Source organism: Neofelis nebulosa, chromosome 2 (assembly GCF_028018385.1).
Source record: "Neofelis nebulosa isolate mNeoNeb1 chromosome 2, mNeoNeb1.pri, whole genome shotgun sequence".
Classification (NCBI taxonomy): Eukaryota; Metazoa; Chordata; class Mammalia; order Carnivora; family Felidae; genus Neofelis; species Neofelis nebulosa.
This window is the reverse complement of record NC_080783.1, coordinates 159,437,648-159,448,131: the sequence shown is the minus strand read 5'-3', so window position 1 is coordinate 159,448,131 and position 10,484 is coordinate 159,437,648.

The window sequence follows — 10,484 nt, the reverse complement described above, 5'->3', positions numbered from 1 at the left end:
TGGCCTCAGGTTCAGGAAACCCCTTTCTCAGTAACCTATGGCCATGGCTCACTCTAGTCAGGGAAAGATCACCGGGTTTGGTTTCAGATAGAGCCTTGTTCCAACCCCAGCCTAGTCCAACTTTATTACCTACGTGACCTTGGACATATCATTTACCAATTTATCACAGGCTGTTTGTTTTACCCTTAAAGTGTTTGTAGAATCTACCTACTTCCTTACATCTTTACCACTAACGGTGTAAACCATCATTTTTCATCAGGGCTATTAAATTAGCTACACAGTTATTTTCCTGGCTTCCACCTCTTCTCTAAAATATATTCACACAGATCTATTTAAAACCTAGGTTAGCATGTTTCTGCTCAAAACACTCCAGTGGCTTCCCTTCATATTCAGAAGAAAATCCAACATCCTCCATAGCCTTGAAAGGCACTTATTACCAGGTGGCTGCCCCCAGCTCCAGCCTATTATTTTTTACCTTGTCTCTTGCCCTTGTCCCCACTCACTCACTCACTCCTCTGCTCTCTTGCTTTCAGCACACTGGTCTCCTGGGCTTCAGGCAAGTGGGCAGGATAAAATAAAATTTTCAAGATTTAGAAGAAGGCATCCAGTCTGCCACTTTCTGACTCTGTAACCCTGGGAAAGTTGCTTAAACTCATGGACCCTGTTTTCTTTTTTATAAATGAGCATACAATTATCCACACTGCAGGACTGCCATGAAGATTAAATAAATGAGAAAGGAAAGATAAAGCAGTTAGCCCAGTATCTGGCGTATTATCAGCCCTAAATCAGGAACTAGTGGCTGCTAAGAGTAAGAGGTGACTGAAGCAGGGGAGAGGGGAGAGGGTTCTCTAAAGCAGGAAAGCAGCACTAGAGCTTTCCCTAAAACACTAAGAACAGAATAACACTCTCCCTTACAACCAGGTCTTCAATTTCAAGCCCAATTTCTGCTGAAGTTCAGCCTAAGCTTCTTCTTTTGATGTTGTTAGAAGAAATATTTACACTCCTAACTATCAGTTACCCATCTAAATGCACTGTTAATCTCCTCTGTGCAGCCACCCTCCCAGCCCACAACTCATTGGTCTAAAGGAAGCCAATCCCTCCAAGAATGTATTCCTCTGAAGCCTGATTGATCTTGATTGCCTTTCATGGCTCCTCTCCAAATTCTCTATATCACTCTTCAGCTCTGGGTCCTATTCAATACTGGCTTCACTAATGCTGAGGAGGAACTCCCAGTCTTTGCCAGAGAAATTGGCTCATATTTCAGGCTTCATGGGGCTTCCCTGGTTTCACTGCTACATGAACACTGGTAATCTGACACCTCTGCCAACTTCATTTTTGCTTTTTTCAGCAGATACCCTAGGGCCACACTTCTCCATTGCCAAAGGAGTGGCCAGTATTTGCCATTCAGACTCTTACCTTTGTGCTAACATGTATCCACCCTAGCCCAGTGTCTCATGCCTGCTGAATAATTTTCTCTATTGAACTGTAAATTCAAGACTTCAGTGCTCCTGGGTCAAGAATTTCTTTTGGACTGTGGAGTCTAAGAATAAGTGGATTTGAGACCAAGCATCTTCTACAGCACTTGGAGTTTTATTAAGCTAAATGAGCAAACAATATAAAGCTGTGTTTAATAGCCCAGGGAATTTGGTAAGTGCTGTCCCTTTGGCCTAAATAATAACAGAGAATTACTCAATTGGCCAACGAACCAAGGAAAAATAAAAAACTTTCCTACGAACTACCTTGACTTTTTAAACTTCCCCAAATTGACTATGTTATGTAATCTTTCAAAGGACCTGTGGACATCAGGACTCAGAGAGTGCTTTTAAATCACTGAAACATAAGCCCCATCTATGTCTTTACAAACCAATGGCTAAAAAAGAGTAATATGTTTTAGATAGTGCTCTAATTCAGTGTTCCTCGAGTTTTAAGGTACTCAAGAGTCATCTGGAGACCAGGGAGATGTTAGAAATGGTTATACCCAGAGATCCTGATTTGCCATATCTAGGATGGGGATCAGAAATCTCTGTCTCCCATATAAAAGCACCATGAGGTACCTGCAGCAAATGGTGAGAGATCCCACTTTTGAGAAACCCTGAGGCAGTAGGAGGAGATTTAAACAGCAGTTTTTTGATAAATGATTGTGTCCTGTGCAGGTGCTAATTCACACTCTTTGCCCTTATCAAGCTGCTGTTAACTTATCAAGGGTTTGTTGTAAGCTGGGGCTTACAGTACTTATGTTTACTCACAAAAATATCACAGTGTAAATTATTCTTATTCCCACTTTATAGATGATACAACTGGGGTTCAGGGTAGCCAAAATGTTCCTAGTAAGCTGGAATTTGAACCTAGGTCTTAGTTTTGTTTTGTTTTTTTTCCACTACATATGTCACCGTGAAGGTTGAGAAAGAGTGAGACAGGTGGCCTGGGAGGGAACCAACCAAGGCACACTCAGAGCTAAATCATCCCTGGGGGTTCAAAAAATTATAATGAACATTGAGTCTGTTTTGTTTGTACCAAATATTCCTTTTGCTGATTTTTTTTAATTCCATGAAATCTTTGACCGAGATGCTATTTGGCATTACACAGTTGCCAAAATGTGAGTCAATCCTCTGGATGAGTGCTTGTTAGTACCCTACATCTACATATTTTCAAATATTCAGATGTTTTGGATAGTCACAGAGACACTGGCTTCAGACTAGTTTTCTAATTTTCAGGTAGGAAATCTGAGTCACTCAGTGACCAAGAGATGGGGTCTGTCTTTCTCTCTTTCTTTCTTTCTTTCTTTCTTTCTTTCTTTCTTTCTTTCTTTCTTTCTTTCTTTCTTTCTTTCCTTTCTTTGTTTTCCTTCCTTTCTTTCTTTTGGTACATTTTCTCTCCTTGGTATGCATGAATATAGCCACTTCTTCCAAAAACAGTTGGGACTCAATATGCTTGGTGTTGTTAGAGGTCATTCTCATATGAGAATCCTTTTCCCAAAGAGGCTGGCAGCTGGAGGTAAAGGGAATCAGTGTTAACAGGTATGTCCTCCATGCCTCAAGAAAAGTTTGCCCAAGCTGGAACCACAACATGAATGGTTTGCTTTGCTTCTTAGAATTGTGCTGTTTTTAAGATGGTGAAACTTGGTGTGAGCAGGAAGACAGCACTAGGGAAAGACTGCTGTCTCATCTCAGATTTCAGTTGATGCTGTATAACTATTTCCCTTCCCTTCCCTTCTTTCCTCCAAAGAAATAATGGTAAGCAAAGGCTGTATTAGAGACTGGCTAAGAGAGAAGGAGCCTGGTGAGTCTGAGACTTTGCTGATGAACTGAATAGAGAGAGTGGCTTTAGCTCCTACACTGAATGTTGAGTCAACATCTTGGCAGAATGATTGGTGTTTGTGTAGGTCAAGAGATCGTGGACTAGAAACTTCAGGGATGCTCTGGTAAAATAATAGCGTAGAGATTTGCACAGCAGCTGCATGTCTCATCCCTGGACTTGCCAAAGCTTCCCCCATCTTTCATCTCTTGAAGCACAAGAATTCCTCTCTTGCAACAATACTTTAATTCCATTTTAATATCCTTATCCATCAAATGGGGTTTTACAGTCTAATTTCATGACCTTATAGCACACAAACTATACTCCATATCACAACTCTTTGGACTGCTTCGTATAGACATGTGGGACCATTACATTAGTCCTGAGATCTTCTGACAGTCACACTTGAATATAATTTGCAAATTATTTTACCCTTGTAAGTCTGGGCCTAATAACCATTGCTTAAACAGGAGATCTTAAAAGAGAATAGGGATAATTTAATTGTAGCCACTGTTGAACTTGTCCATCCAAATCCTTTTAAAGCTTTCTTTGACAAAACATAACTTCTAGCTATCGTGAAATGAGACTGCCTGGAAAAGAGGCTTACCTCTCTGCCAGTGTATGACTTTCCCCCAACCTTTTGTGCTTCATTTTATTTTCCATGACTTGAAATGAAACTCACATCATTTCCCTTACCAGGATATTTTGAGGCTCAGCAGGAATTTGGTTGGGACATATTTTCCTGAGCATCTGCCTGAATTCTCCTGCATTGAATATTTTTTAATCCCCCTTCTTTTAGTCATGCTCAGAGACTCAGTGCCTTGCAGGATGCTGGAACAGTCTTTAGAGATCATTTCATCCAGTACCCTCAATTTACTCTCTCTGAATCCACATGCCCCTCCCTTCTAGCTTGTCTTTAGAGATGGAAACAAAAATAATCCATTTCAGGCCCCCTGCATGAATCTCTGAGGAGCACCCTGGGCTCTGCTAAATGATTTGCTTGCCAGTGGCATCTCTGTGGGATCACTGAGCTGCTCCCAAGTCTTCATGACAGTACCTGTTTGTACCTTAAAATAACTCTTAGCTGGAAACCCTAACGTCAAATTCTGAATTTTGTCATTCTGACTCTTTTCAGCCCAGTCTCTTTCTTTTGAAGAAAGGCTCCAGCATTAAGAGTTGATCGTGAGCACGTTCAGCCTATTCTGGGAAGCTTTTGGTAGCCTCCATTTCCACAAGGGAAGGGAAGATCTCTAGGGGGGGAAGAAAAAGGCTATATTACTACTTGACATTTAGTAAACATTTATTATGTGCCAGGCACTGTGCCAAATACCCAATTTTTTTTTTAATTTTTATTTTTTGAGAGGTGGGGGAGGAACAGAGGAAGAGGGAGAGAGAGAATCTCAAGCAGGCTTCATACCCAGCATGGAGCCCAATGCAGGGTTCCATCCCATGGCTACCACGAGATCACAACCTGAGCCAAAATCAAGAGTTGGAAGCTCTACCGACTGAGCCACCCAGCTGCCCCTGTGTTAACTTTCTTTAATCCTACCTATATCCCATGAGTTAGTTATTAGGGTCCCTATTTCACATTTGAGTAAACTAAAACATAGGTCACAAAGTTTGTAAGTGGCAGAGCCAGGACTTAGATGCAGGCAGTTTAACTCCAAAATATATATTCTTAATCATTATGCTACTCTGTCTCCAAAAAACTAAGACATAAACAAGAAACCATCTTAAGTTACCAACTCAGGGAATTAAAAAAAGGACCTGATCTTTCAAATATTTTAATGAAATAATTCTAAGACCTTCTAGGATCAACAAGTGTGTCTTTCTTCCTTTCTATTGTAGTAGCTTCTAGACTCCCAACTATATAGTTCCTCAGTCCTAGAAGGTCTCTATATTAGGATGGTCCTAAAAAGGGAACACTTTTTGTTCTGTGTTGAAGACTCCCTTCTTCATATGGTGTCACTGAAACATTGGTAGCCTAGTAACTTAGTCATGATCCCCCACTCCTCAGCCTGGCAATCCTGAAGCCTGGTATAGCCCCTGTCCACTGAAGTAGGGAAGTGACATCAAGCTTGTCCTGTCTCTGGTGTAGCTGGGTGTTCTCCAGGTACAGAGAAGAGGATGTCTTTCTTCTGAATCCCCACACTAGGTGTACTCACCTATTGAATCTCCCTACCCCCATAAACCCAAGTTCTCAATCATTTTATATGCTTGGTTCTATAGATTCTCTTTCATACACACACACATGCACACATGCATGCACCCTACACTCTGCAGCCATTTTTCCCAAGATAGGTCTGTAAGAGCTTAGAGCCTAGGACCAGCTCCTTCCTCTAATTATGTGCTCTGGTCCTGAACTCCAGCCTCAAAATCCATCTTATTTCCTGTTTCAAGATAAGTGACATTTCCTTTAGAGAAATCCCTCAATCCACCCCAACAACTTTGTATTCTAGGTAGGACATGATAAAGTGTTACAATTCATGGTAGCAGATGGAATATGTCTTCACCACTCCTGGTCTTCATGAGAAGGTACTTTCTGTAAACACTCATGGCTGACTGATGCACCCTTTACACCTTCCTTCAGGAACAGGCATACTAGATAAGTGAGGTTAGGAGGAGTGCTAGGAATGCCCTCATTCCTCTCTCCCTTCGGAGCCAGCTGCCCTTGGGGAACAGGCATTCTGCTCTGCTGTTATTACAAAATGTGACTTATGTGCACAGCAGCAACAGGCTTGGCCCCAGAATTAGACGGACTGAGCCATTTAGTCAGCCTTGGAATGTTTTAGCCCCTGCTCCATGTGGGGCTACCCCTGTGCACTCTCTGCATGGGCTAGCAATAGCTATAGTTTTCACTCATTAAAATCATCCCCAAGAGCTGTGCATTATGCCATCCAGTCCTCAAACCATTCCTACTATAGTTTCCATATGTTATGTTGTGGTTCCCATGTTAAACATGAGTAAATTGGAGCTTAGATTGGTCAAGTGATTTACTAAGGCCATACAGCTAGTCTTAGCCCAGGTCTTTTGAAAACAAAAATTAGGGGTGCCTAGGTGGTTCAGTCAGTTGTGTGTCTGACTCTTGATTTCAACTCAGGTCATGATCTCATGGTTCGTGAGATCAAGCCCCATGTTGGGCTCTGCACTGACAGTTTGGAGCCTGCCTGGGATTCTTTCTCTCCCTTTCTCTCTGCTTCTCCCCTGTCTGTCTCTCAAAATAAATAGATAAACACTAAAAAAATTAGATAAGCCTTGTATGTCGACACTTTGCTTTGGGGGTGTCTGTATAATTCTAAGGGATCATAAATGAAGGAAAGGGAAAAGTGAGGCAGAAGAAGGGATAGCAAATTCAAAAGAGTACTTTACTATGAGCTTTTCTCCACAATGGTTTGCTTGGTCACAGGGGCTTTTCTAGAAAGTCTGAACAACCATGTGGAGCCATTGTATCTCAGAACAATACATCTTGGAGAGAAAAGCACACCATTATCTATTGGCTCCTTCCTATCTCCTGTCTTTCTTTTTATCAATATTTATCTATGTGATGTTAATTTTCCTTGTTGGGGAGACAGAGTCTCCATGGGTTCTGTCAGTTGGGCCTTGGTGCTGAAGTCATTGTGACTGCTGCCATGAATGTGGGCAGAGATTACAAGCAGTATCATAGGGAATGACCTCGGCTGTGTGTGGGTGAGTTGCCAAGAAGGTGCAGGACTAAGCACAAAAGGTGAGTCTGATATAGGTAGTAAGTGGCAGGGCAGTGCTTTCCCATATAGAGTATAGTCTTGTGTCCACTTATGTTCTAATTCATGTTCAAGGAATGAAGAACTTCTCCCAAGAAAAGTCAGTTCAGCACTGTGCTTGGTACTTTGAGAGGTACAAAATGAGCTCTTTATCAGTCAGGGTCCTCCAGAGAAATGACCAATCAGATATATACAGATAGAGAAAGAGAATTTAATTTTAAGGAACTGGCACATATGATTTATTGTTGGGGATGACAAGTCTGAAATATGTACAGGAGGCCAGAAGGCTAGAAATGTAAGAGTTGATGTTGCAGTCTTGAGTTTGAGATCTGCATGGCAGGTCAGACAGGCTGAAAACTAAGGCAGGGTTTCTGTGTTGCAATGTTGGACCAAATTTCTTCCTCTCCAAGAAACTTCAGTTTTTGTTCTTAAGACCTTCAAATCATTGGATGAGGCCCACCTCCATTTATTCAAGTCTACTTGCATGCAACATCTAAGCCAAACAACTAGGCACTATAGCCTACCCATGTTGACATGTAAAATTAACCATTATAGGATTCATCCTTCATCTGGAAATTATGATATTAGGAATTACTTGCTGGGGACACTAAGAGATATTGGAAATCAGCAGACTTGAAGTGACTGCAGTTTCCAAGTAGAATCTATAACAGTTGCTAATTCTTTTATCATCATAAAGTTTCCTTCCAATGCCTTGGGGCTGGTCTGCATTCAACTTGGTGCGGGGATACTTTTGGGCTACCAACAATGAGGTTTTCTCAGGTTTCTGTTTAGGAACAGCTGCCCAGATGGATTCTTTGTGCCTGCACCCATGACAAAAATCTCCAAGGAAACTCTGAGAGGTTTAAATCTCTCATTTGGGGAATAGAAGAAGGAAATGGTTTGAGAGGACATGGTGATCCCTTGGCACAGGTATCACCAGGGCAAAATCCTTCAAACTGATAACATAGTAGAGGATGGTTTCTGGGAACATTGGTCATTTACTTTGAAGGCAGCTCTGAAAGGGCATATAGCTGTGATTTCCTGAGTATCAACGATGATAAAGACATCATGTTAGGCACTCAACACAGAGGATTCAAAACAATAGTACCAGATAGGTATTTAATAGATGAGAAAATTGAGAGAGAAAGAATTTCAATAACTCACCCAAGTTCCGCCAGTAGGTAAATGGCCTACCTAAAAAGAGCTCTTTTTCATTATAATTAGAATTGAAAACAGCTGATTAGCTGTGCTAGCCCAAGGTCAGAGTAAACTTGCCTAAACTGCTGTCTTGCTTACAGGAGGTGAATAAGTGAATGAGTCATCACAATGTTTTTAAGTGGGTAAGCAGCCTTTTGTCAGCATAACCCTCTTCCAATGAAGTCTTACATCAAACCTCAACGTATCAGAAACACAATAGTGTACATACTTCAGCTGATGCAAGGATGGAGGAGCCAGAGCATCCTTTGAGACATTCCTGTTTTCTTTACCTACAGCCCCTGAGGCACTGCCATAAAATTACAAAATAAGGCCAAAGTTTGGAAAAGTACCAACTAATTCAAGCCCCCAACTCAGCATGAGAGTGCACTATATACCTGAAAAAGTCCTCTTTTTGGGTACTAAGGTGTTAATATGGAACTCTCCTTATTTCAGTTCCTGTTGACAGCAAACCCAAATTCCAAAATGAATTGTGAGATAGACTGCTATGGCTGAGAAACTGCTGGAGGAGTTGTCTACAACATATAGGGTATGAAAGGGTCAAGTTCTTAGAAATTGGAAAGGTCTTCATGGAGGAACGTTTAGAGAGTCTCTTCCTTACCATCATCTCAATTCAAGGGAAAGGGGCTTCCCTTTCAGTGGTCCACTTGCCTCCTCCAGCTGGCAGGTGCAGGGACCAAGGGAGGAGAAATAGAGAAAGGCCTGGCCAGCTAGAACAGAGGAGAAACGCTTCTGCATTGGGAAGGGCCTGCACGTTGTATCTGTATAAGGGAAGCCATTGTGGGGGTTTTGTTTAATGGCCAGCCAAAGAACACTAAAGTCTCAGCAGAAGAGAAGCTGCATAAGATTACTAGGGGCAGAAGGGAAAGAAGCAACTGTCAGACTAGATTGTATTCACCCAGGTCAAGGGCATTGTGGACATGAGACCATGTAGCAGATGTATTGGCCTCTCTTGCCCCCATCATCTCTCCTTCCTTCCTTTGCTTCTGCCTGGAATGGAATGGTCAGAAATCAGTGAGCGGGCTGAGAGAGGAGAAACAAGAGGCAGGGAAACAGAGAAGGGCCATTCCAACATCTCAGTCATTTTGTTGTTGTCAGCAAAACTTAATTCTTTTATTGTCATTTAAAAAAAAATTAATTCCAGTATAGTTAATATAGTGTTATGTTAGTTTCAGGTGTATAGTATAGTGACTCAAGAATTCTATACATTACTCAATGCTTGTCAAAATAAAGACTTATTTCACTTAGCAGTATGCTTCTTACATCCATCCATGTTGTTGCAAATAGCAAGATTTTATCCTTTTTTATGGCTGAGTAATATTCTGTTGTATATTCTTTATCCATTCATCTATTGATGGACACTTATGCTGCTTCCATAATTTGGCTATTGTAAATAATACTGCAGTAAACATAGGGGTGCATATGTGTTTTCAAATTAGTGTTTTCATATTCTTTGGATAAATACCCAGTAATGGAATTATGGGGTCATATGGTAATTCCATTTTTAATTTTTTGAGGGAAATCCATACTGTTTTCCACAGTGGCTACACCAGTTTGCATTCCCACCAGTTCACAAGAGTTCCTGTTTCTCCACATCCTCACCAACATTTGTTGTTTCTTGAGTTTCTGATTTTAGTCTTTCTGACAGGTGAGAGGTGATATCTCATTGTGGTTTTGATTTACATTTCCCTAATGATGAGTAACATTGAGCATCTTTTTGTGTGTGTGTTGACCATCTGTATGTCTTTGAAGAAATGTCTGTCCATGTTCTGCCCATTTTTTAACTAGATTATTTTTTTATTGGTGTAGAACTGTGTAAAGTGTTTACATATTTTGGAGATTAATCCTTGATCAGATATGACATTTGCAAATATCTTCATCCATTTAGTAGGTTGTCTTTTAGTTTTGTTGATTGTTTCCTTTGCTGTGCAGAAGATTTTTATTTTGATGTAGGCCCAATAGTTTATTTTTGCTTTTGTTTCCCTTGCCTCTGGCAACCTATCTAGAAAATCTTTGCTACAGTCAATGTCAGAGAAATTACTGCCTCTGTTCTCTTCTAGGATTTTTATGGTTTCAGGTCTCACGTTTATGTCTTTAACCATTTGGGGTTGATATTTGTGTATGGTATAAGCCAGTGGTCCAGTTTCATTCTTTTGCATGTAGTGTCCAGTTTTCCCAACATCATTTGTTGAGGAGACTGTCTTTTCCCATTGCATATTCTTGCCTCCTTTGTCA